Below are 25,819 nucleotides of genomic sequence, written 5' to 3' on the forward strand. Positions count from 1 at the left end.
GCTTTTGTAACTCTCCCAGCTGCCTGGAGCTTTTCTGCACAGCCTGCTTACATTCATTGCACACTGAGTTTTAGATACATGGGTTTTTAAAAGTATAATTTAATAAAACCCTGGAACAGCAACAGCTGTTGTTCATCCCCTTTGTCCTTTTTCTACCAAATTTGCAGCTATTTAGAGTAAGACAGAAATGGCATTGGTATGGAAGACTAGAAACCTTGACCCAATGGAATCTAACCTGAGTTTTTCTCCAACAGTAGGAGAGCTACCTGGTCAGGACCCCTCACTTCTCATAAGCTGCTTTCTATACATATGCATCCATGGATTTATATTATCATTTTTACCAGTGTCCTGAGTCAGGATACTGTCATTTGAACCCAGGTATCTCTGACTCCAAAGACCACGCCTTTTCTTTCAGTGTGTTATCTTCTCAGGTAAAAAAAAAAAAAAAAAAAAAAAAAAAAAAAAAGACACCATCACTGCCACTACCTGCAACCCTAGGTATTAGGTCTTAACATTTGGGAAAACATTAGTGCTCCAGAAAAAAAATAAGAATACAAAAATTAAAAAGCCACCTGTGCATGAATGAGTAAGAGTTTAGTTTGGGGCAGCAAAGCCCTGGAGCCTGCCTGCTCTGTGCTACACTCTTCCCCAAGGTCAGCTGCCTGCAAAGAACCAAGAACTGGACTATTCACCTGAGATGAGATCTGTCGTTTAGTCAAAATCCAAACGCTTGTGGGGCACCTGGCTGGCTCAGCCGGTTAAGCGTCCGACTTCAGCTCAGGTCATGATCTCACATGATCTCGAGCCCCATGTCAAGCTCTGTGCTGACAACTCAGAGCCTGGAGCCTGCTTCAGATGCTTGTCTCCCTCTCTCTCTCTGCCCCTCCCCTGTTTGAGCGCACAATCTCTCTGTCTCTCAAAAATAATAAATATTGAAAAACTTAAAAAAAATCTATACACTTGTGAAAAAATTATTATCGGGGTGCCTGGGTGGTTCAGTTGATTAAGAGTCTGACTCTTGGTTTATTGGTTTCAGCTGAAGTCATGATCTCATGGTTCCTGAGTCAAGCCCCCTGTAGGGCTCTATGCTGACAGCACAGAGCCTGCTTGGAATTCTCCCTCTCTCTCTGTCCCTCTCCCACTCTCTCTGTCTCTCTGTCTCTCTCAAACAAAAAAGATTATCTATTTTTCATTATGCATCTGATATTTCTAGATCACAGATTTAGGAAAGAAGAAATATGCCTTTCTCATTTCCATATGTATAAAAAAGCCCTCCAGCATGGATGCACTGTATATTACAAATGAATCAAGTATGTTAGCTATTGTTACCCTGAGTTCCATAACTATGAGAATTTGTAAACTCTAACTTCCTTGCTTAAAAAAAAAAAAAGATTGCTACTGGCTGACAGAAGTTTGACAGGTTAAAGAAAAAAAAAAGCCCTATTTACACATTTTGTTTTTAAATTCAGAAGCATTTATAAAGCATTACAGCCAAGGATGCCTCAATAATTTAAAAGAGTTTTTCCAAAGGAGGTCTTTATGAAGGTGCATTAGCATGTGCAAATTAAGATTCCCCATATACTATGGAATAAAAGCAAACATTTAGAGATAGCCCAAAGGCTAATTAAATACATATCTTCATGTGGGCTTCAGTAGATGGTAATGCATTTAACAATGCTCCCTTGCTTATTGCTTTCTCTGTATGAGAATGGTTCTTGTCTTTCATTTTGCTACTACCAGATCTTAGGTAAAACAACTATCACCTAAAACAGTTCTTTAGAAAATGGTTTTCTGCCACATGGAGAGTTAGTGTCATTCTAGTTAATGTATCTGGGAGATATTTTCCTTATCCTGTAGATTATTCTTAAATAAATCAATAACATGAGGTTTTAATGACTCAAACCCCAAACAAAATAAAGATCCAGAAAGCCAGTTGTTAGTGTATGTAGGCCATTGTGTTTTATGTGTGACAAAAGTAAGGACATGTGGAAAGATTTAGGAAGCCTGTCCTCACTGCACTATAGAAGCTGCAGCTGCGGTATGGTCCCCTGTCCCAGGACCAGCACCATATGCTCTTGCACACTAGGTGTAATTATTTACATGGTTGAATAAATGCCCTTTCAATCAGAACCTGTGAGTTAACATGATTCTGTCATCAGTAACCTCCTCCATACTTCCACTGCCCCCGCCAAAACCTGAGGAAAATAAATGTAAATTGATTCAATAAAAACTCTTCCTTCACTAATATGCAAATTAAGAGAGAGCCATTTGATTCAGAGTGAAAATTGATACACAAAGATAATAGACATATAGTCACAGAGGCTTCTCAGAAGACAGAATTTGATGTATTGTGATTGTTCAGCTTTTTTTCTCTCCAGAAGGTCATCCCCTCCCCATTGTATACTCCTTTTCATTAATGTAGCCATGAAAACAAATGCACTGCTCTTTTTTTCCCTGATTGGTCTAGACTTTCTGTATCAGACCTGTTAATGGCACCAATAATACTCATTTCCCATCATATCTTCAGGTTGAATGTAAATGCATTGATAATATTTATAGTACAAGAACAAGGCAGGGGTATTACCACTTATTATATGAACAAAAATACGTAAGAATGAACCAAAGAATGTATCAATATGTAGTAAACAATTTGCTGCATTTGTCTCTAATTCACTATTCTACAATTGAGGAGTTCAAGAGAAATAAGGTTGTGTTTTGGCTGAAATTACACAAACAGTATGAATAAAATAAGGAATGATTATACTGGACCAAAGAATTCTTTAACAATCTCCATTCTCCCTTCAAACCCCAGCTCAGCCATTTCTTTTTCTTCCAAACACTATTACTGATCTCCACAGGATGAACAGGTTGCTCCTTCTTTGTTGTCTCACATTACCTTAGGTGTGCACTCAGCATATGATATCGACATCTGGTATTAATGCATCTCTCCCTTACACTAAACTGTAAGATTTTTGATGACAGGAACAAAGTTATATTCATCTGTACATCCACATCATCTAGTTCAATGCCTGCAATGAAATCAATTCTCAGCAAAAGCTGTTGAATTAGATGGAATTATTTTAAACAGCCAACTCTCACAGTGCATTTATATGTGATTGATATACCCCAAAATATTTACTCATAACTTTCTGGAATATATTATGGAAAGTGACATATAGCATTAATGAGTTTTTTTAGAGGCTAAATCTTGGCCAGCTTGAGGTGCAAGACATTAGTTTATTTTGTGCAAAATAAGCACTTTGAATACTATGGTTTTACTTTCAACAATTTTATAGGGATTAATATAATAACTGACCATCAGTGATGAGCCTCCCTAAAACCAGGCAAGAGGATGAGTGATAATTAATCCATACCAAGACATCCTCAGGGTTGCCAAGAGTTGTGAAAAATCATTTATTTTCTGGTTTTCTTTTAAATACTTACCATCTTATACCAAGAATAGTTTGCTATCAAGATTAGATGATTAAGGGTGAATCTACTGAGATGATGTCTATGATTAACCCAGAAAATAGTCCCAGATCCTCAATTTTCTCCTGCCTGGTCATCACTGATGTTTAACTCCCCTCTTTAGAAAGGGAGGAACCATCTCCCTCATAAAGGCATCAACATATTTCAGAGAAGATAGAATTGCATCTCCATTCTTCTTCATGTCTTTTATTTTCTGTGAAAATCCATCCAGAGTCGTCTGACAAAGCTGCCCTTCATGCTGACGTAGACCACTTCCCTCAAGTCAGGGCCATATGGACAATTGAAATTTAATTTCTGGCACCCCCTGAGTATCAGTGCGTGTAAATATGCCTGGACTTGTTCCAGGAAGGACAACTCACACCAGTTATCATTTCATATCTTTTAATATTTCTATTTGAAAAAAACACACATTTTACACTGGTTATGGTCAAAACAGCATGAATTATATCCCATCTAAGCAAAACTATCTGAGGATTCAAAGATAAAGTAAAAGTGGCTCTTTTACATTTCAGTGGACCAGAAACAAGAATATGCTTCATTAAGATAAAATCACAAGTGGGGCACCTGGGTGGCTCAGCTGGTTAAGCATCTGACGTCAGCTCAGGTTATGATCTCTCAGTCTGTGAGTTCGAGCCCTGCATCAGCTGTGCTGACAGCTTGGAGCCCAGAGCCTGCTTCAGATTTTGTGTCTTCCTCTCTCTGCCCCTCCCCTGCTTGCATTCTGTCTCTCTCTCAAAAAATAAATAAACATTAAAAAAAAAATTTTAAATGATAGAATCACAAGCTGTTTGAGGGTAAGGGACATTTCATTATTTGTCTCTACCTTACGTAGCTCCTTTCATGATATTGAGGATATACATTGTTCAAAATAAATATTTGCTCATTTATTAAGTATCAGATTTGTTATTACAAACAGAAAGCCACAGTGTGAGTTTCTTCCACCCACAGCTCTTATTTATTTATTATTCTTTCTTCATTTCTATAATTGCTCCTGGGACATATGCATGATCACACTCCCTTGTGTTCCTAGGTGGCCTCAAGTTGCCTGCCACACTTCTGATCACACACTCTGTGTGAAATCATACAGCCTCTTAATGTGACAGCTCCAGGGGCTGAGATGAAGCCAGAAAAAAGGCATGGCTTTGTCAGTCAAATAGCTCTGAAAACCCTGATTTCTCTAAAGGTTGTGATTTTTCTGGGATCCCTCAGATTTCTCTGATGTGATTTTTCTAGAATTCTTCTATTTTGGAAGCAGTGGAGTCTACAGAACACATTTATCTGAGACCCGGAAGCTCAAGGTTTTATTGTTTGTTTCTGTGTTTGCATTATCATGGCATTTCAATTAAGGACCTTTAATAAGACCCTGAATATTTCACTTTGTGATTTGGAGGATAAATAAAATCATACATCTTAAGTCCTTAATTCTATATAAACAAAAGAGCTAGAACCTATGATAATATGGCTCATAGTTATATGGCTTTAGGGCACTGCCACTGAACCTATATAACTACATATGGTCAAGAAGCTTAAAAAGTGGTGAGCATTGTTAGCCCTTCAGAACCTAAAACACAAGACCCCATTTTGCAAAATTTCAAGTATTCTAACTATAATACTGAAATCACTCATGACTTGGCAAATATTTCTCCATCCCTGAGTCAACACTTAAGGAAACAGAAAATGTCTGTCATCAATATCTCTTCTTCGTGTGTGCGTGTGTGCGTGTGTGTGTGTGTGTGTGTGTGTGTGTGTATCTTATTGGGCATCAAAATGGAGTATTGTTTTACTTTGATTATGCCTGTACACTCACAAAGCAAAATTACTTTCTTCATGATGGCTTCACAAAATGTCTATCTAGAGCACATATGTTAATAGCACTAAGTATTGGACTATTAACTGACATTTGAATACGACTTTTGTAGAAACTTATCATCCTTAAACCCATGAACACCTATGGCCTCAGAAATTTCAGGCTAGTGGGAAACCCTTTAAAATTTGGAAAGATGTAGAGCCCCTTCATTTATTACTTATCAGAAAAAGTCATTGGTCAACCATTAACACCTATCATTTCTCCCTCACCCCATGGACTCCAGCAATCTGACTATGATCTCTGCTAGAAGAATAATAACTAAATCAAGGAATGACAACATTTGGGGAACAATGCTATCATTTAAAAAGTATTTGTTGATTTGATTTAAATGTGCATATTACTTAAAGAAAGAAAAAACGGTATTTACTCTTTCACGTATGACTTCCAGCTGATTCCTGCATGTGGCTATGAGTCTTAGTCTGAATCTAGTGTAAATCACTCAGTGACAGAAATATTTTCTTTGTTTCTCCATTTATTCACACCTGGTTGTAAAATATTTCCCAGTTGCAGTTCCATTCATCTTCACCCCAGCAGGGTGTCTGAGCTTTAGTGATCCTGCTAGGTTTGCTCCACTTTGCCAAAGGCTTCAGGACAAAAGTTGCCATGCTTGCGATGGCTTATAGCAGATGAGGGACCTTATTTGAAAGGAGATGCACCCTGGAGGCAGTCAGTATAGGATTCCCAGTAAAACTCAGTCTCTGAAGAGATAAGGTAAACAAGATCATATTGGAATGAAACCTGCAATGTCTAAGAGGCACGGCCCTGTGCCATGTTTCATCCCACCCCACCCTATTCTGTTACCCTATTACTTCCTTTGAGGGCCCATTCTCTGCTGGCTTGCTCAACATTGCTCTGCTCTTGCATGTTCTCAGACCAACCACCCAGCTCTGCTATTCCTGCATCTTTCTTCATGCCTTGGTTTCCAGGTAGTCTACTGGCTCTATATATCTATGCTGTCTTCTGGGGCTCTCACATGTGAAAGAATGAAGATACTTTCCTTGCCATAGTAAGGTCAGAAACTGTTAGCAAAAGAACCTGGATATTGATTCTTGCCTTTAAGGCCCAGTTCAAATGAATCTCCTCTGTCTTTCCAGAGCTCTGGCCCATCCTTCTGGTGTGGGACCTGCATTATGGTTATAGTGTGTTGATTCCTTATCCCTTTAGACTCCTATCTTCTTCAGATAAGACTTTGACCTTCAGATATTTAATGCTTAAAATGATGCAGAATATGTGGTAGGTGCTCAAGAAGTTATTTCAAAGTGCATTAGCCCTCCTGGGTCATATCATTAAATAGTGTTCACCCAGGTCTGTGGCTTTATCTCTTTCCATAACTGCAAGCCAAGGGCTTTAAGGGATTGGGGAAACTTGACAGTTGGCTGGAATGGTAGAGACCAGGTCAGACTTTTTTATCCCTGTAGGTTTGGAATAGAAAACATTGGTGGATGGGCACCTGGGTGGCTCATTTGGTCATCAGACTCTTGGTTTTGGCTCAGGTCATGAACTTGTGGTTCATGAATTCAAGCTCTGCATGGGGCTTCATACTAACAATGCAGGGGGCCTGCTTGGGATTCTTTCTCCCTTTTTCTCTGCCCCTCCCCTGCATGCATTCTCTCTCTCTCTCTCTCTCTCTCTCTCTCTCTCTCTCTCTCTCTCTCTCTCTCTGTCTCAAAAATAAATAAACTTGGGGGAAAAAAGAAAGCATTAGCAGAGCTGAAATGCTTTAAAAAGGACAATTGGGCTGAATCAGATAAAATAGAAATTACCACATACTACAAAATTCCAAATGGTAAATGATGTATTTTTTCTGGTTTAAAAAATTAGAAAAAACGAACAAACAAAAAACCCAATCGCTCTTTCTAGCCTATGTTTTATTCACTGTGCCTGCCTTTTCTGGCTCTGACCAGAAGAATGCTCTGTCAAAGGTATTTCAGGTCAGCTTGCTTTTTCCCAACACATAAAAGTCTCCATGGGGTCCTGTGTAGGGAGTTTATCCTCACTCACAGTCAGGGTAACAGGAGGGGAAAAAGAAGACCTACCAGCTACTTCCATTTGAAGGACAGAGAAAATGTACATTGAAAGATGAATTCTATTCTGGACCTTATTTCATTACCACCTCCTGCCAATTATGTGGTGGGAAAAAGGATGATGTTTCATAGAATTTAATAGATTTCTGAGCTAGAAGGCACCTCAGAAATCACCCAACACAATTCCCTTATTTTATAAATGAGGAAGCTGAGGTTAGGAGAGGTTAAGTGACATGTGCAGGAGGTAGTAAATGGCAGAGCAGGGCTGGAATCCAATTTTCCTAACTACCAGTCAGCCCTCCTTCCTGCTGCCTCCATGCAGCCCAGAGAAGCACATAGCTCCATGTGGTTCCTGTCCCCTTCACCCTGCTTTCCTTTGCTCCCCTAGGTGTCTTCTCACTATTTGGGGACTCATCACCCCCACGAGTCTTTCTGCATCTTTCAAATTCACTTTCAGAAAAGTGACTCACACTGTCTTTTTATGTGACTATTAAGCCTTAATATTAGAGGATTTTTAAACAAAGCTTATAAAGATTTTGAAATATAAGAATAAATAAAGAATAAGGATTCTGTAGAATATCAGAGTCCAGTTAGCCTTAGTTGATGTGACATCTTTCAAAAATAAAAGTGATATCTGCACAAAGCTAGAAGAAAAAGGGGCGCCTGGGTGGCTCAGTCGGTTAAGCGTCCAACTTCGGCTCAGGTCACGATCTCGCGGTCCGTGAGTTCGAGCCCCGCGTCGGGCTCTGTGCTGACAGCTCAGAGCCTGGAGCCTGTTTCAGATTCTGTGTCTCCCTCTCTCTGTGACCCTCCCCCGTTCATGCTCTGTCTCTCTCTGTCTCAAAAATAAATAAACGTTAAAAAAAATTTAAAAAAAAACAAAGCTAGAAGAAAAAAAACAGGAAGGTAAACTCTAACATCTAAGTTTCCTTTTCCCACAGTCACTCAATTAACAGATTTTATCTTCATCTCTACAAAATATGATATGCTTTACGCCTAAACCAGCATAGTTAGTTGGATGGATGGATGGATGGACAGACCATCCAACCGACATATAAGTAGATTGGTAGTAGATAAAATTTTTGACAGAAGAGTTTAGCCTATACAAGTATGTTTTCCATTTAAAAATATAATAGACTTTTTTTCAAAATCACTATAGATACAGATACATATCCATCTCACTTTTTAAATAGCTGCATGTTGTTCAATTGTGTGGATGACCAATAATTTATTTAAGGTAGTCCCCAAATTTTTTCCATGTTTTCCGTTATAGGTAGAAGAATCATGTCTGTATGTCTGTGCATGCACACACATGCACACACACTTTTGCAAGCCGAACCTTAATAGTGGAGTTATTGGATTAAAGGATATGAGCACTTGAAAATATGACATTTTGAAATAGGGATTGAAATGTCTAAAGAAAAAGAAAACTTCAAGTAAGATAAAGAAATCTTTTATTATAGCTTTTTCAGTCATCTCTCCGAGGCCCCCAGAAAAGAGGCCAAAGAGTGAGAAGCAGGATTCCCAGCATAGCAGCCTTTAGTATCAAGAGGAGGGTGAAGGTTCAGAATCCAGAGACCTGATCATAGATTGGGGGCAAAAATTAATTAGGATTCTAAAGAATTTGTTTCAAAATGGCTACTTAGGGTTTATATGACACATTTCGCAAAGAGGCTCAACCACTCACACACTGTGGGACATAAAATGGGCCTCCGTCTATGCAAATTTCTTCTTCGTCCAAGCAAGCCTTCACTGCCTGGTGCGGCCACCACAGACCTCTCTCTGTGCAGCGATGATGCTTCACCAGACAAACTAAGGCTCCTAGCAGGAAACCGGGTAGCATTTCCTAAAGGTTCCAAGATGGAGACTGTGGGGTTGTTATCTACTTGCTTTTTAAAAGGATACAGGCTCTCCTCACTCTTCTTCTCTTACTCGTTTATTAGTAACTAGTGCAGCACCAGCCAGCGAAGAGCAGCAGCCAAACTCTGATCAATAATGTATCTGTCTGTATCTGAATCAAAGGCACGCTGGTAAGGAAAGCATAGAGTACGTTCAATCATAATGCACACCAGCAGGAGCCAGACAGCTGAGAGGGGCCTGAGTTAGAGCACAGAGAAGAGAGAAGCTGGGCAGGGGGTGGAAGGCTGGGGAGAGAGACCCAATTGTTAAAAACAATACAGTCCTTATTTTGAAAGGTTGACATTTCAAAGGACAAAGGAGGCTCAGAGCTTTGGGAAATCAGAATCACAAATCTCTCTCTCTCTCTCTCTCTCTCTCTCTCTCTCTCTCTCTCGTCTCTCTTTCTCTCTATATATATGTATCTATATATCTGCCTCAGAAGTGCAGGGGTCAAATGAAGCAAAAGTCCTGGGCAGTTTTTTGGATAATTCAAACAGAATCTTTGCATCACCTGAAATTTTCCAATGTCTCTTTAGCCTCTGTTTTCTGGATAATGCATCAGGCCTCTAACTGAGAGTCAAGGATTCAGAGTTCACATACTGAGTCCCATAATTTGAACCTATAAACCATGCAGCATATCTCCCAAGCCGTTGCATCTGAGCCATACTTTTACCACTTTCTGTACAAAGAAAAAAAGTTTGGGTTCAAATGTTGGAAATAGAAATAGAAATGTGAGAGCTGGGAGAAATCTTATAGGTCATTTAGCCCAAAACTCTAATTTTGTAGATATAGAAACTAAGCCTTCAGAAGCAGCTACTTTAACTAACATCACATAATTAGGACTAGATCTCAGACCTCTTTGATTACCACCTCAGCCATCCTGCTTACTGCTCTATGACCAGGCGATGTATTCAGCATTTCTTTTTTGTTCATGGGAGAAAACAGGCAACCAATGTTTCATTATTGCCTGGAAAAAAAAAAAAGATGCATTTACATCTTTCTATAAGTGGATTAACATCCAGTAAAGAAAACAGTGAACTGAAATCTCTAAGATAATATGATTTCTCTTGTTCCACATACTTTGAAGTCTATCACTATTTCAGTAAATAGACTTTACTTGGAAAAAAAAAAAACCGTGCTGGGAAGGGGCAACAGGATGAAGAGAAAAGATAAAGATATACTTTATTCTGTGGTCAAATGTAAATTACTTTTGTATCACCACCACTTTTAATCTTTTATCGTGAATCTGAGCTATGTGGGGTTCTTCTATATCTGGGCTTAACATTTTCATATATACCCAAATGTCTCTGTGGTTTGTTTATTTATTGTCTGTTTCCATTTGAATGTAAGACCTAGAGGGCGCACAGCATGCCTGTTGTTTATACTTATGTTATTTAAGGTCACACTAGCTGCTGTAAGGTAGGAGTTTATTTCTAGCTCACCTCAGGTCTAAAACCAGTGTTCTTATTCCTGTCTTCTAAGTGAGGATCCTGCATCTTTCTTCTAATGATTTCACCACCTTCAATTTAACTTCCAAGGTCAGTGTGGTAGGTGAAAGATTGTGGAGAATCAGACGTGGCAGAAGCAGAGGTAACACTTTCTCTTATACTCCATTGGCTAGTCACAGTTCCAAACCTAACCACAAAGAAGGCTAGGAAATGTAGTCTAGTTGTGTTCCTAGAAGAAGACATGGGTTCAGGGATCAACCAGCATCTCTGCCACACTACTCTATAACCAGAGCCTAGAAAAGTGGTCAGCTCATAATAGGTGCTCAAAAAATAACTGTTGAAGGAATTTTTTAATGGATGAGTAGTCTATCCTTCTAATTCTCTTACAATTCTATAGGTTAAGTAATTAAGTGTGAACTTCTTATCCAAATAGAAATGAGAATTCATTATGATTCCATTTTTAAAGAGGGTCTTATTACTTTTCAGCTCATTTGATTTTTCTTTCCTCTCTGAAATGAGCCTTACCTGAAAATAACTTGCTTTTCATGAAAATCCGTTTTTGGAAAAGTAAGGCTAATTGTATTTGTCTGATGTCCCTTCTCTCCTTCTCCAAATTCTCATAAAAGATTTGACCATATGGGAACAGTGTGGTGAAAAATCTCACCACCATGATGCAAGCAGATTACTCAAAATTCTATGTCCAGAGATTGTAGATTATCTGCATTTCACATGTGCAGTTTAGAGTATGATTATTATTTTATATTTTAAAATATAAGCTAGAAAACCTACTGAGCCTGTATAAATTGTATAAGAATCTATCCTAGTGTGTGAATATCCAGAGCAGGCCATTGGGCAAGCTTCTCTGATTCTTAACCAACCTCATGTGCAAAGTTTCTTCAGTTCTTCTACCTATGCTTTCCGACTACATATCAAACCTGATCCTTTGCTTTTTATCTTCAGCTGTGCCACAGAACAGCAGGTACATGTCACCAGAATAACAACTGTATAGCAGAACAGCTGCCTAGGGCCCTGGCTCCCTGCCTTCAATACCTTAAAGGCTCCGGGTTGTAGCTACAGCCTTTGAAATACATTTCTTTGCAAGCTTTGTATCCTCCTCTGACCTTGCCCTTTGCAAATCCCCTCATGTCAACAATGTAGGCTCAGGTCAGCTGGCAGGATTATACTTTTCTTTTACTACAGGCTGCTGGAATAAGATAGATACAAGCTATTGATTTAAGGTAGTCACAGATCCATGGAGTAGTAAAAATTAGAAACTTGAGCAAGTGGCTGTCTCTAAACTTTTGTGTTCTCATCTGTATAATGGGTTGAGGGTAAATTTCTGTTGAGTTAGGGTTAGAAAATGGATATCAAGTGCCTGCTCTCCAAATGTTCATTTTTCTTCTCTTTACTCCACTCCACACTATCATCTATACTCCTTCCCTCACTCCTAGCATATGGAAGTTTTATCCTTCTCCAATTATTAGCATATAAATTTCTGTACTTCAAGCAACCTCTTCTGAAATCCATTCATTGTAATGCAAAATCCATTTGACTACCTTCCCTGTTCAAGCATTCTTCTTAATGCTTGAACTGGAACCATAGTGTCCAGAAGAGTAACCTCTAGCCACATGTTGCTGTTGAGAATGTGAAATGTGGCCATTCTAGATAAATATGTGCTTTCAGTATAAAACACACATGATATTTTGTGAAGACTTCATAAACAAAAAGAATGTAAAGTATCTCAGTGTTTTGTATTAATATGTTTTGAAATGGTAACCCTTCAAATGCATTGGATTACATCTAAAATATTATTAATTTCATCAGATTATTTCTACTTTATAAACATGGCTCTTAAGAAATTTAAATTAACCATGGGCTTGCATTCCTGACTTGCATTGTAATTCTTCTAGACAGCATTGTAGTAGAAGTTTTCTCTGACTCAAATTCTATATTTCAAATTTCTCCTGCAACAGAGCCCTCTCCTCTCAACCATCATTCCTTCTTATAGCTCCCCCATTTTCAGGCAGATCAGTTTTTCCTTCTTGTCTAACATGGACAATATTAAGACTTTATTTATTTATTTATTTATTTATTTATTTATTTATTTATTTATGAGAGCACAAGCAGGGGAGAAAAGCAGAAGGAGAGAGAGTGAGAGAGAGAATATCTTAAGCAGGCTCTCCACTTAGTGCAGAGCCTGACACGGGGCTCAGTCCCATGACCCTGGGATCGTGACCTGAGCTGAAATCAAGAGTCGGATGCTCAACCGAGTGAACCACCCAGGTGCCCCAAGGCCTCTTTTAAAGCAAGAGGATTGAAATACCATTTTAATGTTTCTAAAAAAGTGTGTATCTGTATCATGTATGATAAAAAAATATTGTGGTTAAACAACCTGACCCCATAGCTACTTAGTTGGAAGAGATGGACTCTGAGTTCTTCTGACCTCTAAAAGTCTTATGAATAGGGATTTGGCAGAAGAGGTGGAAACATTTGGTTCTGGATTCAGATTACATAGATTCAAATCCTTGCACTGCATTAACGTGAATCTGTAACCCTAGGTAAACCTCTTGAGCTCTTGGAGTTGGTTTTTGCAATAATAAATATGTCTTTGTGAAAGTTAGACTTAAATTATGTAAAATGTCTGACATATAATGAGTCTTTAATGAGTGGACCATGTATTATTTCACATGACAAATCATACTGCTAAATAATTCACTGGTACCACTGGGACTGGGACTGTGGGCTGGGGTGGGCACTGGGGACATGTAAATTCCCCCAGTCTGTTATCCTCTATACCTTTTGTGCTTCAACTCCATCTATTTCTACTCATTTTTTGTGGGTCTGATTTTCAACAGATGCATATTAAAAATATCCATAATGATTTGAGGGTGATACCGAGATGTAAAGAACATTAAAGATATAATTCCTGAGGTTAAAAGAATAGTCCATATTTTATTTCGAAGATTATATTTAATCACAGGAGGCAACTGGTTCCATGGTCTAAAATAAATAAATAAATAAATAAATAAATAAATAAATAAATAAAGACAAAATTTCACATTCTTCATACTCAGTGATATGAATGAATAGGTTGAGCTTCTCCAAAATTAGTATGGCTATAGTTGAAGAAACACCAAATAACTTCCGAACAGTAGGACAGAAATTAACAAAGAAAGGAAAGATGAGAAAGGTTCTATTCCTCAAAGTGCTTTAGGAGTCATTTTTAGTAGGCTACGGAGCTTTTATTTTAAATATAATACTCTACTTTTCAAGATTTCTGTATGTATCATAATTTGTGCTGACCCTTAGATGACAAAAGTAGACATGATAGAAACTAAGGCAAGACTCATGAGCGGCTCAAATAGGTCAAAGAAATCCCAGACCTGCCTTTTAGATCCTGGATTCATGATTGCCAATTGAGTTTTGGTGCCAAGGCCTCCATGAGAAGTTGCCATTGACTGATGATTTCCTAGCACAGGAAGGCCATATTCCCTTAGGTTCTTTGATTCACCATCTATATTCTAACATTCAGTGCTTCTTTTCATGATTAACTGAGGCAAAGTAGGCTAATAGTAAAAGATAATGAGACCAGGTACATAATGTCAAATCTCCTAAGTTGGTCCTAATGTAATCCTGCTGAGATAAAATAGACTTGTGACCCAAAGAAAACAAATTCAATTGTGTGTGAACCATGAGAGTCCCTAGAGCTGGCACTGCATTTTGAAATCATAAACATATACACGTGTGCGTGTATATGTGTATAAGTATATGTATATATATGTGTGTTTGTGTATATGTGTGTGTGTGTTTTTTTTTAATTACCACCAATGCCTTCGGTGGGCTACTAACATTATCTTAGTCAAGTAGTAACTTGAGACAGTCAATAAACAGGTTGTAGGACAAACAGCATCTGCTTGAATACTTAACGAATCTTGCAGAGTGCAGCTTGTACAGACCCTTCTGATGTTTGAATTCCTTTCCTTGCTATCACCAAAAAGCAAGCTCCTGGGATTCCTCAAGACCAAGTTGAAGTGGGACCTGTTTGTGAAGCTTGCTACTTTCCTGTCACACACTTAATTGTTCACTCTCTTTCCCCATCAGCTACCATAGCACTCTGTGTTTGTTTGGTTTTGCAAGTGCTTCAAGAACAATTTTCGCTCATTTGTCTTTGTACCAACTGTATCATACACAGTGCCTGGAGCAGGGTAGACATGCACACAGTGTTTTTTTTTTTTTTCTTTTTTCTTTTTAAAATTTTATTTAAACTCTAATTAGTTAACATAGAGTGCAATATTGGTTTAGGAGCAGAATTCAGTGATCCTTTACTTACTTATAACACCAAGTGCTCATCTTAAGGGGACTCCATAATACTCATTATCCATTTAGCCCATCCCCCACCCATCTCCCTAGATCAGCCCTGTTTGTTTTCTATCTTTAGAGTGTTTCATGGTTTCCCTCTCTCTTTTTTTTTTCCTTTCCATATGTTCATATGTTTTGTTTCTTAAATCCCACGTGTGAGGGGCGCCTGGGTGGCTCAGTCGGTTGAGTGGCCGACTTCGGCTCAGGTCATGATCTCGCGGTCCGTGGGTTCGAGCCCCGCGTCAGGCTCTGGGCTGATGGCTCGGAGCCTGGAGCCTGTTTCGGATTCTGTGTCTCCCTCTCTCTGACCCTCCCCCATTCATGTTCTGTCTCTCTCTGTCTCAAAAATAAATAAACGTTAAAAAAAAATCCCACATGTGAGTGAAATCATATGGTATTTGTCTTTCTCTGACTGACTTATTCACTTAACATAATACTCTTTAGCTCCATCCACATAGTTGCAAGTGGCAAGATTTCATCTTTTTTTTTTCCTTAAAGTTTGTTTATTTATTTTGAGAGAGTGTGTGTGTGAGCCAAGGAGGGACAGAGAGAGAGGGAGAGGGAAAATCCCAAGCAGGCTTGATGCTCTCAGCACAGAGCTCGATATGTGGCTCAGTCTCATGAACCATTAGGTCATGACCAGAGAGCCAAAATCAAGAGTTGTTTACTCAACCAACTGAGCCATCCAGATGCCCCAAGATTTCATTCTTTCAGATAGCTGAGTAATATTCCATTGTATATATATATACCACATCTTTTTTTTTAATGTTTATTCATTTTTGAGAGACAGAGACAGAACATGAGTGGGGGAGGGGCAGAGAAAGAGGGAGACACAGAATCTGAAGCAGGCTCCAGGCTCTGAGCTGTCAACACAGAGCCCGAAGCAGGGCTCAAACCCATGAACCATGAGATCATGACCTGAGCTGAAGTCAGATGCTCAGCCAACTGAGCCACCCAGGTATCCCCATGTCTTCTTCATCCATTCATCAGTCAGTGGACATTTTGACTCTTTCCATAGTTTGGCTATTATTGATAATGTTGCTATAAACAGTGGGATACATGTTTGCATTTGAATCTGTATTTTTGTATCCGCTTGTATCCGTTTGCTGGATCTTAGGGTAGTTTTATTTTTACTTTTTTGAGGAACCTCCCTACTCTTTTCCAGATTGACTGCACCAGTTTGCATTCCCACCAATAGTGCAAGACAGTTCTCCTTTCTCTACATCCTCGCCAAGACCTGCAGTTTCTTGAGTTGTTAATTTTAGCCATTCTGACAGATGTCAGGTGGTATCTCGTGATGATTTTGATTCATATTTCCCTGCTGTTTTCATGTCTGTTGGCCATATAGGTCTTCTTTGGAAAAATGTCTACTCATGTCTTCTCATTTTTTAACTGGGTTGTTTGTTTTTTGGGTGTTGAATTTGATAAGTCCTTTATAGATTTTACATGCTAATCCTTTATCAGCTTTGTCAGATATGTCATTTGCAAATATCTTCTCCCATTCCATAGGCTGCCATTTAGTTTTGTTGATTGTTTCCTTCACTGTACAGAAGCTTTTTATCTTGATAAGGCCTCAATGGTTAATTTTTGCTTCGGTTTTCCTTGCCTCCAGCGATATGTATAGCAAGAAGTTGCTATGGCTGAGGTCAAAGAGGTTGCTGCATGTGTTCTCCTCTAGGATTTTGATGGTTTCCTGTCCCACATTTAGGTCTTTCATTAATTTTGAATTTATTTATTTGTGTGTGTGTGTGTGTGTATGATATAAGAAAGTGGTCCAGTTTCATTCTCCTGCATGTCACTGTCCAGTTTTCCTAACACCATTTCTTGGAGAGACCATCTTTTTTCCATTGTATATTCATTCCTGCTTTGTCAAAGATAAGTTGATTACATGGTTGTGGATCCATTTCTCAACTTTCTGTTCTGTTCCATTGATCTATGTGCCTGTTTTTGTGCCAGTACCATACTGTCTCGATGACTACAACTTTTTTTTTTAATGTTTATTCATTTATTTTGAGAGAGAGAGAAAGAGAGAGAGAGAGAGAGAGAGAGAGAGAGAGAGAATGCAGGGAAGGAGCAGAGAGAGAGAGAGAGAGAGAGAGAGAGAGAGAGAGAATCCCAAGCAGGCTCTGTGCCACCAGTTCAGAGCCTGACTGACTACAGCTTTGTAATTCAACTTGAAGTCCAGAATTGTGATGCCTCCAGCTTTGCTTTTCTTTTTTCAGAACTACTTTGGCTATTTGGAGTCTTTTGTGGTTCCATACAAGTTTTAGGATTGTTTCTTCTAGCAATCAATTGTTTGCTGATGTTATTTTGATAAGGATTGAATTAAATGTATACATTGCTTTGGTTAATATAGACATTTTAACAATATTTGTTCTTCTAATCCGTGAGCATGGAATGTTTTCCCATTTCTTTGTGTCTTCTTCAATTTCTTTCATAAGTGTTCTATCATTTTCAGAGTACATATCTTTTATCTCTTTGTTAAGGTTTATTCCTAGGTATCTTATGGCTTTTGCTATAATTTTAAATGAGACCGATTCCTTGATTTCTCCTTCTGCTGCTTCATTATTGGTGTATAGAAATGTGACTGGTTTCTGTACATTGATTTTATATCCTCTGATTTTGCTGAATTCATGTATTAGTTCTAGCAATTTTTTTGTGGAGTCTTTGGATTTTCTACATAAAGGATCATGTCATATGCCAGTAGTTAAAGTTATACTTCTTTCTTGCCAATTTGTATGCCTTTCATTCCTTTTTGTTGTCTGATTGTTGAGGCCAGGACTTCCAGTACTATGTTGAACGACAGTGATGAGAGTGGACATGTCCTGACCTTAGTGGGGAAGCTCTCTGTTTTCCCCCATTGACGATGATATCAGCTGTGGGCCTTTCATATATGACCTTTTTTTATGTTGAGGTATGTTCCATCTATACCTACTTTGTTGATGGTTTTTATCAAGAATAGATGTTGTATTTTGTCCACTGCTTTTTCTGCATCTATTAAGAGGACCATATGGTCTTATCCTTTCTTTTGTTAATGTGGTATATCACTTTGATGAGTTTGACATGCACACTGTTTTTGAAAAGGCATGTTCCTTTTCTGAAAAGCTAAGGCTGATATGATTGGGTCAATCAATGGATAAACTGATCTAATTCCTCCTACAGAATGGTGTTTTAAAATGTATTTACAGAAAAGTATAAATGACCTTAAGAAATTTCAAGTTGTCTTTAGTTGCCTTGGCAGAATGGTACTTGATGAGAGAGAAACATGTTGTCCAGTGAATTATTTTTTTCCTACAGTTTGCAGTAAGCAGAACTGCCATTTTGACTTCATCTTAACTGAAATGAAGATGAACTATCTTTCATTGGTCCCTATTAGGATCCCTGGAGAAAACTGATATCCTTTTCATTTGCAGAATACAGAGTAAAAGCATTTTATTTTTATTTTTTCCATGTTTATTGATTTTTGAGAGAGAGAAAGAGAGAGACACAGCATGGCATAGTGACAGGGAGACACAGAATCTGAATCAGGCTCCAGGCTCTGAGCTGTTAGCACAGAGCCTGAAGCAGGGCTCAAACTCACAGACAACAAGATCATGACCTGAGTCGAAGTCGGACGCTTAACTGAGTGAGCCACCCAGGCACCCCCAGAGTAAAGGCATTTTAAATGATTCATGAGTGTAGCTATTTCCATGCATGGTTATTTAAATTTTTTTCTTTACTACTGCTGCTTTTTTGTTACCTTTAAAATGTTTGATTAATTCTAATGTTACTTTGAGAATTCTTCTTCTTTCTAAATCTTTATCATTTTATTACTTTAAGTGCCTTCAGTACAGGGCTCAGTTGTTGCCATCTACCTGATGTATTTTCAGGAAAATAGGGAAGGACTCTGTGATCCTCCTTTTATTTTCCCAAGTAGTTCACTGATGTTTGAAATTGTAAAACTAGATATCCATTCCCTTGGCTTAAGACTTGGGCCCCTTATTGATGAGGGTGTGGAGAAAAAGGAACCATCTTACACTGTTGATGGGAATGTAAATTGGTGCAGCCACTTTGGAAAACAGTATGGAGGTTCCTTAAAAAGTTAAAAATAGAGCTACTCTATGATCTAACAATCATACTACGGGGTTACCAAAGAATACAAAAATGCTAATTCAAAGGGATACATGCACCCCTATGTTTATAGCAGCATTATTTACAATAGCCAAGATATGGAAGCAGCCCAGTGTCCATCAATTGATGAATGGATAAAGATGTGATATATATACACAATGGACCACTATTCAGTCATAAAAAATAATGAAATCTTGCCATTTGCAATGACATGGATGGAACTAGAGATTATAATACTAAGTGAAATAAGTTAGAGGAAGATAAATACCATATGATTTCACTTATATGTGGAATTTAAGAAACAAAACAGAGGAGCAAAAGGGAAAAGAGGAGAGAGAGAGAGATTGAGAGAGAGAGAGAGAGAGAGAGAGAGAGAGAGAGAGAGAGAGAAACCAAGAAACAGACTCTTACCTATAGAGAACAGACTGATGGCTATCAGAAGGGAGGTGGGTAAGATCAATAAAATAGATGATGGGGATTAAGGAGTGCACTTGTGATGATCACCAGGTGTTGTATAGAATTGTTGAATTACTATACTGTAGGTCTGAAACTAATATAACACTGTATGTTAACTAGAATTAAAATAAACATTAAAAAAACAACCTGGGCCCTTATTAAAATATAATATTTTATGATAGATAAAACATTTTCTTTCCTTAAATCTATATGATCCAAAATGCCATTTTATAGCATTTATCATATTCATTTTCTATTATACTTATTTATATATTCCTCTTATGCCCCTACTAGTTTATGGGCTTCTTGAAGTCAAGGGTTAATTCTTCATCTTTCTACGTTCTACTTTTCTCAGATAAATCTTCTCAGGTGGATTAAGTGTTGGTTATAAGAGATGACATACATAAACCTATTATAAAGTCAGATTAAGTTACCAATTATTTGGCCAAAAATCAGAATTCCATAAAGCTGGAGAAATTGCAACCTATTGAACATATCTTCACCTGAACAGATGACACCTTCAGCTGTGTGTCACTTGGCTTCATGAGGGCTTACATAGTAATCATGAGAACTGACACAAATAATCTTTTTTGCTAAGGCTTCCATTGTTCACAATTGGACATTGCCATATCTTATGCCAGACAAGTGGGAGTAGAATCATATCTTCATGGGGGAGGAAAGTTGTGTGGATGCCTAGGCAAACTAAGCTCTCATTCATCTCTGCCTCTAGATCTATAACCTCTCAGAAAGCCCATTTACCTGCAGCAGGACAATTTTTCAGGCGTCATTCCATGGCTGTCATTTTATAAAAAATTGTTGATACACATAGGAAGGACTGAGAAAGAGGAAGTGGAATTAGTCCATAAAGTCAGTGTTCTTATTCACATAAAGAAGAAAACAGATGAATCTCAGTGAGCTCAAATAACATACTTTTGGATTACACAGCAAGTAAATGAAAGAACCAGGTTCTTTAACCCTATGTGGTCTAGCTGCAAAACCTGGGAATTTTCCAATACATCATGCCTTTTCATCACTCATGGGTCTAATAATGGAAATAACCTATTCAGTGCTTTTCATATTTAAAAAAAAAAGATTTTCAACATATTTTCCTTTCTACTTTCTATTTATACTTAGTCTGACTGTTTCTTTCCCATTTTGTTGATTTTTTTTTTTAATCCTGTCCTTTTGTTTTCCTTTCCCCCCTCCTCCTGCTCACTCATCTCTTCCTTCTTCCTCATTCTTTATTTCTTTTCCACTCTCTCTTTTCCAATTCCATTAATGAAAGTAGATAATAACTTGTGAATTCAAGTGGAACTTCATTTCTGAAACTGCACACTCATGCTGGAACCCATTAAGCTCGATAGCGAGAAATGAGAGAAATCATAATTATCAGGCCACTAAAATACATGAAACATAAAATTTGTCAGGGAAAGTAATTGAAATTATTGGAGCAGTTGGGCCTGGTGCTGAGCAGACCCTCAGTGATAATGGAAAGGTTACGGGTGATGTTTAGCAATGCTGATGAGGTCCAAGGTGACTCTACTCTACCATAGTCAGCAAATTTATGCTCAGCTTATATTATTTTACTAATCCGTCTCTGGAAATTTGGAGAACAGTGGGGTTCAGGGAGCCCCTTCAACTGTCCAACAAAACAGGTACAGAGGACTTGTTCTTTTCTTCACCTTGTTAATGAGTTTTTTCCTTACTTTTCTCATTCTGTTGTCTTTTCTTTCCTTGAAATTCATTTTCTCATTTCACTTCTTCCTCTTATTCTTACTTCTTTTAGGTTTTTTCTCCATCCTTCCCCATTCTGAGTGCTACTTTTTTCTTTAATCCCATCTAAAATTATTTGACAATTTGTTTGGTGTGTAAACTGTACTCTTCACCAATGGCAACTCTATAACCTAGGATCAGATTATTTTCTTTCCCTTGACCGAGACTGCCTGCCACTGAGATTAAAGCACAGCCCAAATCTGCACATACAGATGTTCCTGCTGGTATTATTACTAAGCAAATGCTGTTACTACGCATCTTCTGCTGATGTTATCTGAGCAGATATTAATATGCAGGAAAGAGAAAGAGAATGATTCTCCTACTACCAACCTTAAAATTCTACAGAGTGTCTCTGATCTCAGCAACGTAAGAATTTTAAGTAGTCAGGGATACTTATATTCTGTGATTATGGTATAAGGGCTGAGACACAGAAAATATCATCCAGGAGGGGGTACAAGTTCATGTGAGGTAAATCAATATATTCAGACCATGAGACTAAGACATTTAAAAATTTTCATTTATTTATTTTGAGAGAGAGGAGGAGAGAGAGAATCCCAAGAAGGCTCCATGCTGTCAGCACAGAGCCTGATGAGGGGCTCAGTCTCACGACTGTGAGATCATGATCTGAGCCAAAATCAAGAGTCGGATGCTTAACTGACTGAGCCCCCCCAGGCACCCTGAGAGAGAGTAAGATATTTTTGACAAAGATACCTGAATAATACTGGAAAGTGTTTAAGAGAGTCATGATAGTTGATAATAGTTATAGGCTGGATAAGTGTACATGTATATAAATATGCATGATATTAATTGGTTGCCTCATAACTTTGTCCCATATCTCCTTTATGGAAATTTTATATTTACATCACATTTTAATACTTTCAAAACTGTCTTTGATCCATGCCTATTGAAAGTATGGAAGCTATTATTAGTCCTATCCTACTGCTAAAGAAACTGAGACTCTAGAAGATTAGATGATATAGACACTGTCACTTGATTAGTGAGTGGCAGATATTATGTCTCTTATCCTTTTAGTCTATGTTCTTTCCATTTTGCCTTATGTCCAGTTCTTCTAGTAGAAAATTTTTGATTTGGGTCTGAATGGTGTCTTGGTTATTTGAAAGTGTTCAATGACCTCATTTGGATAACTTCTGTATCTGAGTTATGTGGCTAGCCAAAACATAGCTACACTGGCATCAATGCTGACAACTCGCCGGTATCTAATCTTTCTCAGAGGAATGAATTCTAGTTCCAAAATCCCCCACCAAGTGGTAGCTCAGTCTCTGCTTAAACATTTTTACCGAGTGGCTTCAGGGCTAGTCTGTTCCATTGTTGGATAATTCTCTCTCTCTCTCTCTCTCTTTTTTTTTTCTATTGAGACAAAAGCCATTGCCAATTCAATGGGATTCCAGCCTTTAGAACACTCCGAACAAATCACAGAGACAATTACTGAGCTTATAATATATGTCAGCTTTGGGTTCCAACACTGGAGATGATTTCTTCCTTCTTTTACAGTTGCAGCCTAGTCAGATTCCCTGTACTAGTAGTGGAGAGTAGTTGAGAGGCTCTGGGGTATGAAACCTGAATCTACCTTGCACTGTTCAATGTTATGTCATTTACTAATTTCTGTGTGCCTCAGATTTTCTTAGTGCAAAATGAGTATGATAATAGTATCACCATATTGGTCTTGGCCACGAATACATGACTTGATATATACGAAAAACTTGAAAGATGGTGTGGCACATAGTAAGCAATAAATACAGATTAGCTATTATTATGGTAATGACAATATGTCAGGATATCCAGATCCCTCTCATGTGCCTCTTAGAATCTTCTTCTCCAGATTAAAACCCTAGGTTCGGAAGGTGGGTCATTCATTTGTTTATTCATCCGGAGTTGACTGGGTGACGTCCAAGGCCCAGGTATGTGGCTAGCTCTGGAGATGAGAGAGTGAACAAACAATCCCAGATCTAAAGGAGATCACAATCTGGGAGATGCAGATATTCACAGAGATAAATGTAACTCAGAGAGAAAAGGGCTGTGATTTGCATATGTACAAAATGAGAACACAGTGCATCTTTTCCCAGTTGAGCTGGTGGTAGGCTATAGGGGAAGACTTAGACTTTCTAGAGCGGGAGCCCTTAATCAAGGCTTATAGGGTAAGTTAGAGCTAGCTGGGAGACAAGGAGAGGGAGAAAAGAATGCCATTTTAAATAGGACATGTGCGGGTACAAAGGCATGGAGACAAGAGGCATTTGATGGGCACTGTAAGTGAGAGCCAGGCTCTTACAGGCTCTATTTGGGGAGGGGGGTGGGGTGGGAAAGAAGGTTGACTTTTACCTTGATCTCTTCTTGGCAGCCTCATTACACTGGAATAAATTAAATTCTAAAGTCTTCTTTTACATGTACTGCTATTAAAGAGAGTTTGTTTGAACAATAAACAGAAAGCAGGGCTTTCAAGGCCCAGCATACAGGCTCAATCAGTAAGGTTGCTGGGAAGAAATCAGGGCCTACAGGAGGGCGCAGAACACCTGATGGGAAAATTGGGGCATTGTTTCAAATTCCTTTGTGCAGCGGATTCTTACATATGAAGTTCTGAAAAATAATCATATAAAATGGAAAGTTTTAAAGATTTCCTAATGATAACAATAAGAGAGAGAGAGAGATTCTGAAAAGCCAGGTGATTCATACCTTAGAGATTCTTAGAAAGAAATGGTCAATTACAAAAGAGTGCACTAAAATTATTTTACTGCTCTCTGAATCCCTGTGGCTGTTATAGAACTTTAGGGATGAATATCTCCTGGGTGTCATGTAAGGACAATCTGTGATCACTTTTCTGGCATTTTCTCTGATTTCATGTCCATCACTGTACTCAGAAAAGTGTTTTTACTATTCCATTGAATAAAGAAAATTACTACATCTGTAACATTAATGGCTAAGAACTAAATAATAGGGCCCGGAAAATAAACTTTTACTTTATTATGGGTCATAGGAATAAAAATAGACTGGACTCTATAAATCCTTTTGAGTCTCTGCAAAACATACATATAAACACCAACTATCACAGGAAAAAAAAATAATTCCAAACTCTAGGCATTCGATTGTCATCCAGTGTTCCCAGATTGCCAGGATGATGGTATTATTTCAAACCTGCAATCATCTAATGAGAGTACCTGCTACTCTGTTGTTTAATAGGGGGTTGCCATGTTTATTTTACTATTCCTGTAGAATACTTCATTTTGCCACTGCAGTGAGGACCTGTGTCATGAATTACCTCAACTGTAGCTAATGGGTACCATATTTTGTATTGCCAGAGTATTTATAACAAGCATTTATATTTATGCACATATAAAGACATATTTGTATAAATAATTTCTGTTGTTTAGTGCTAATAGTATATGTGCCTTACTCTAGAAACATCAGTAAAAAGGACACTTTCTGTTGCTCTAAGTAATACAAGAACAGATCTTACAGTTTTGTACAAGTTGTATTAAGTAAAAGGAACCTACAATTAAGGGCAGTTTGGTTTTTTCCCTCTCCCACTTTATTCCACAAGGAAGGTACTGATCTTTAGTGGAAAGCTGGAAAGTATCATTGGAACATTTATTATAGCCCTCTATTCAATAGATAAGGAATCCCTCTCCCAGTGAGGAGTATTCATTTGCCAAAGTTTTCCCAGTTAATTAATGTACCGCTCGATTCGAACTCAGCTCTTCAGACCCCTGATCAATGCACTCTCCAATTCAACATTGCCTTTTCTAGACTTTGCCATTTCTTTGTAAATTGTCTTCCTTTTAGAGGTTTTGTGAGAGTTAACATCTTCAAGTGTGCTATTGTGTATTCCATCCAGCAGCATAGGAATAATAGTAAAAACATACCCTCGTGCATTAATTTAAAGTTGCTTTATTAAAAGGATTCATTTCATTTAAAAACATGCCACAAATAATATGAATAAAAATATGTTCTGAGTTTAATAATGCAAAATTTCTATCTTGTTAGTGCTCCCACACTGAGAACACCATATAAATGTGGAAAATAGGCACTTTTAACAGAATTTCTAAAATCTGATGATGCTCAGTAACTATGTCAATTAGGAAGAAAACATATCTCAGAGTCATTCCTTTGAGCACCAGAAGCTCTTTTATGTTTGGATGCTACTGGCGAAAATATTCCTGGACACAGCAGCTTTAAAGCTTTTGAGCAACAATGAAATTTCATAGGAAGAAAGGTTAGAGCTGGGAGCACACCAGAGAACTAATTGCTAAGAGAGCTGCCTTTATGTATACACTGCAGTAATTCCTAGAGACACTATTTAGAAAGAGAGAATCAACAGTTCTGTATTGTAGACATGGTGTCCTCCAGAACAGGGGCAAAAAGAGTGGTTCTTATGGCTCTGT

Source organism: Neofelis nebulosa, chromosome 5 (genome assembly GCF_028018385.1).
Source record: "Neofelis nebulosa isolate mNeoNeb1 chromosome 5, mNeoNeb1.pri, whole genome shotgun sequence".
Taxonomy (NCBI): Eukaryota; Metazoa; Chordata; class Mammalia; order Carnivora; family Felidae; genus Neofelis; species Neofelis nebulosa.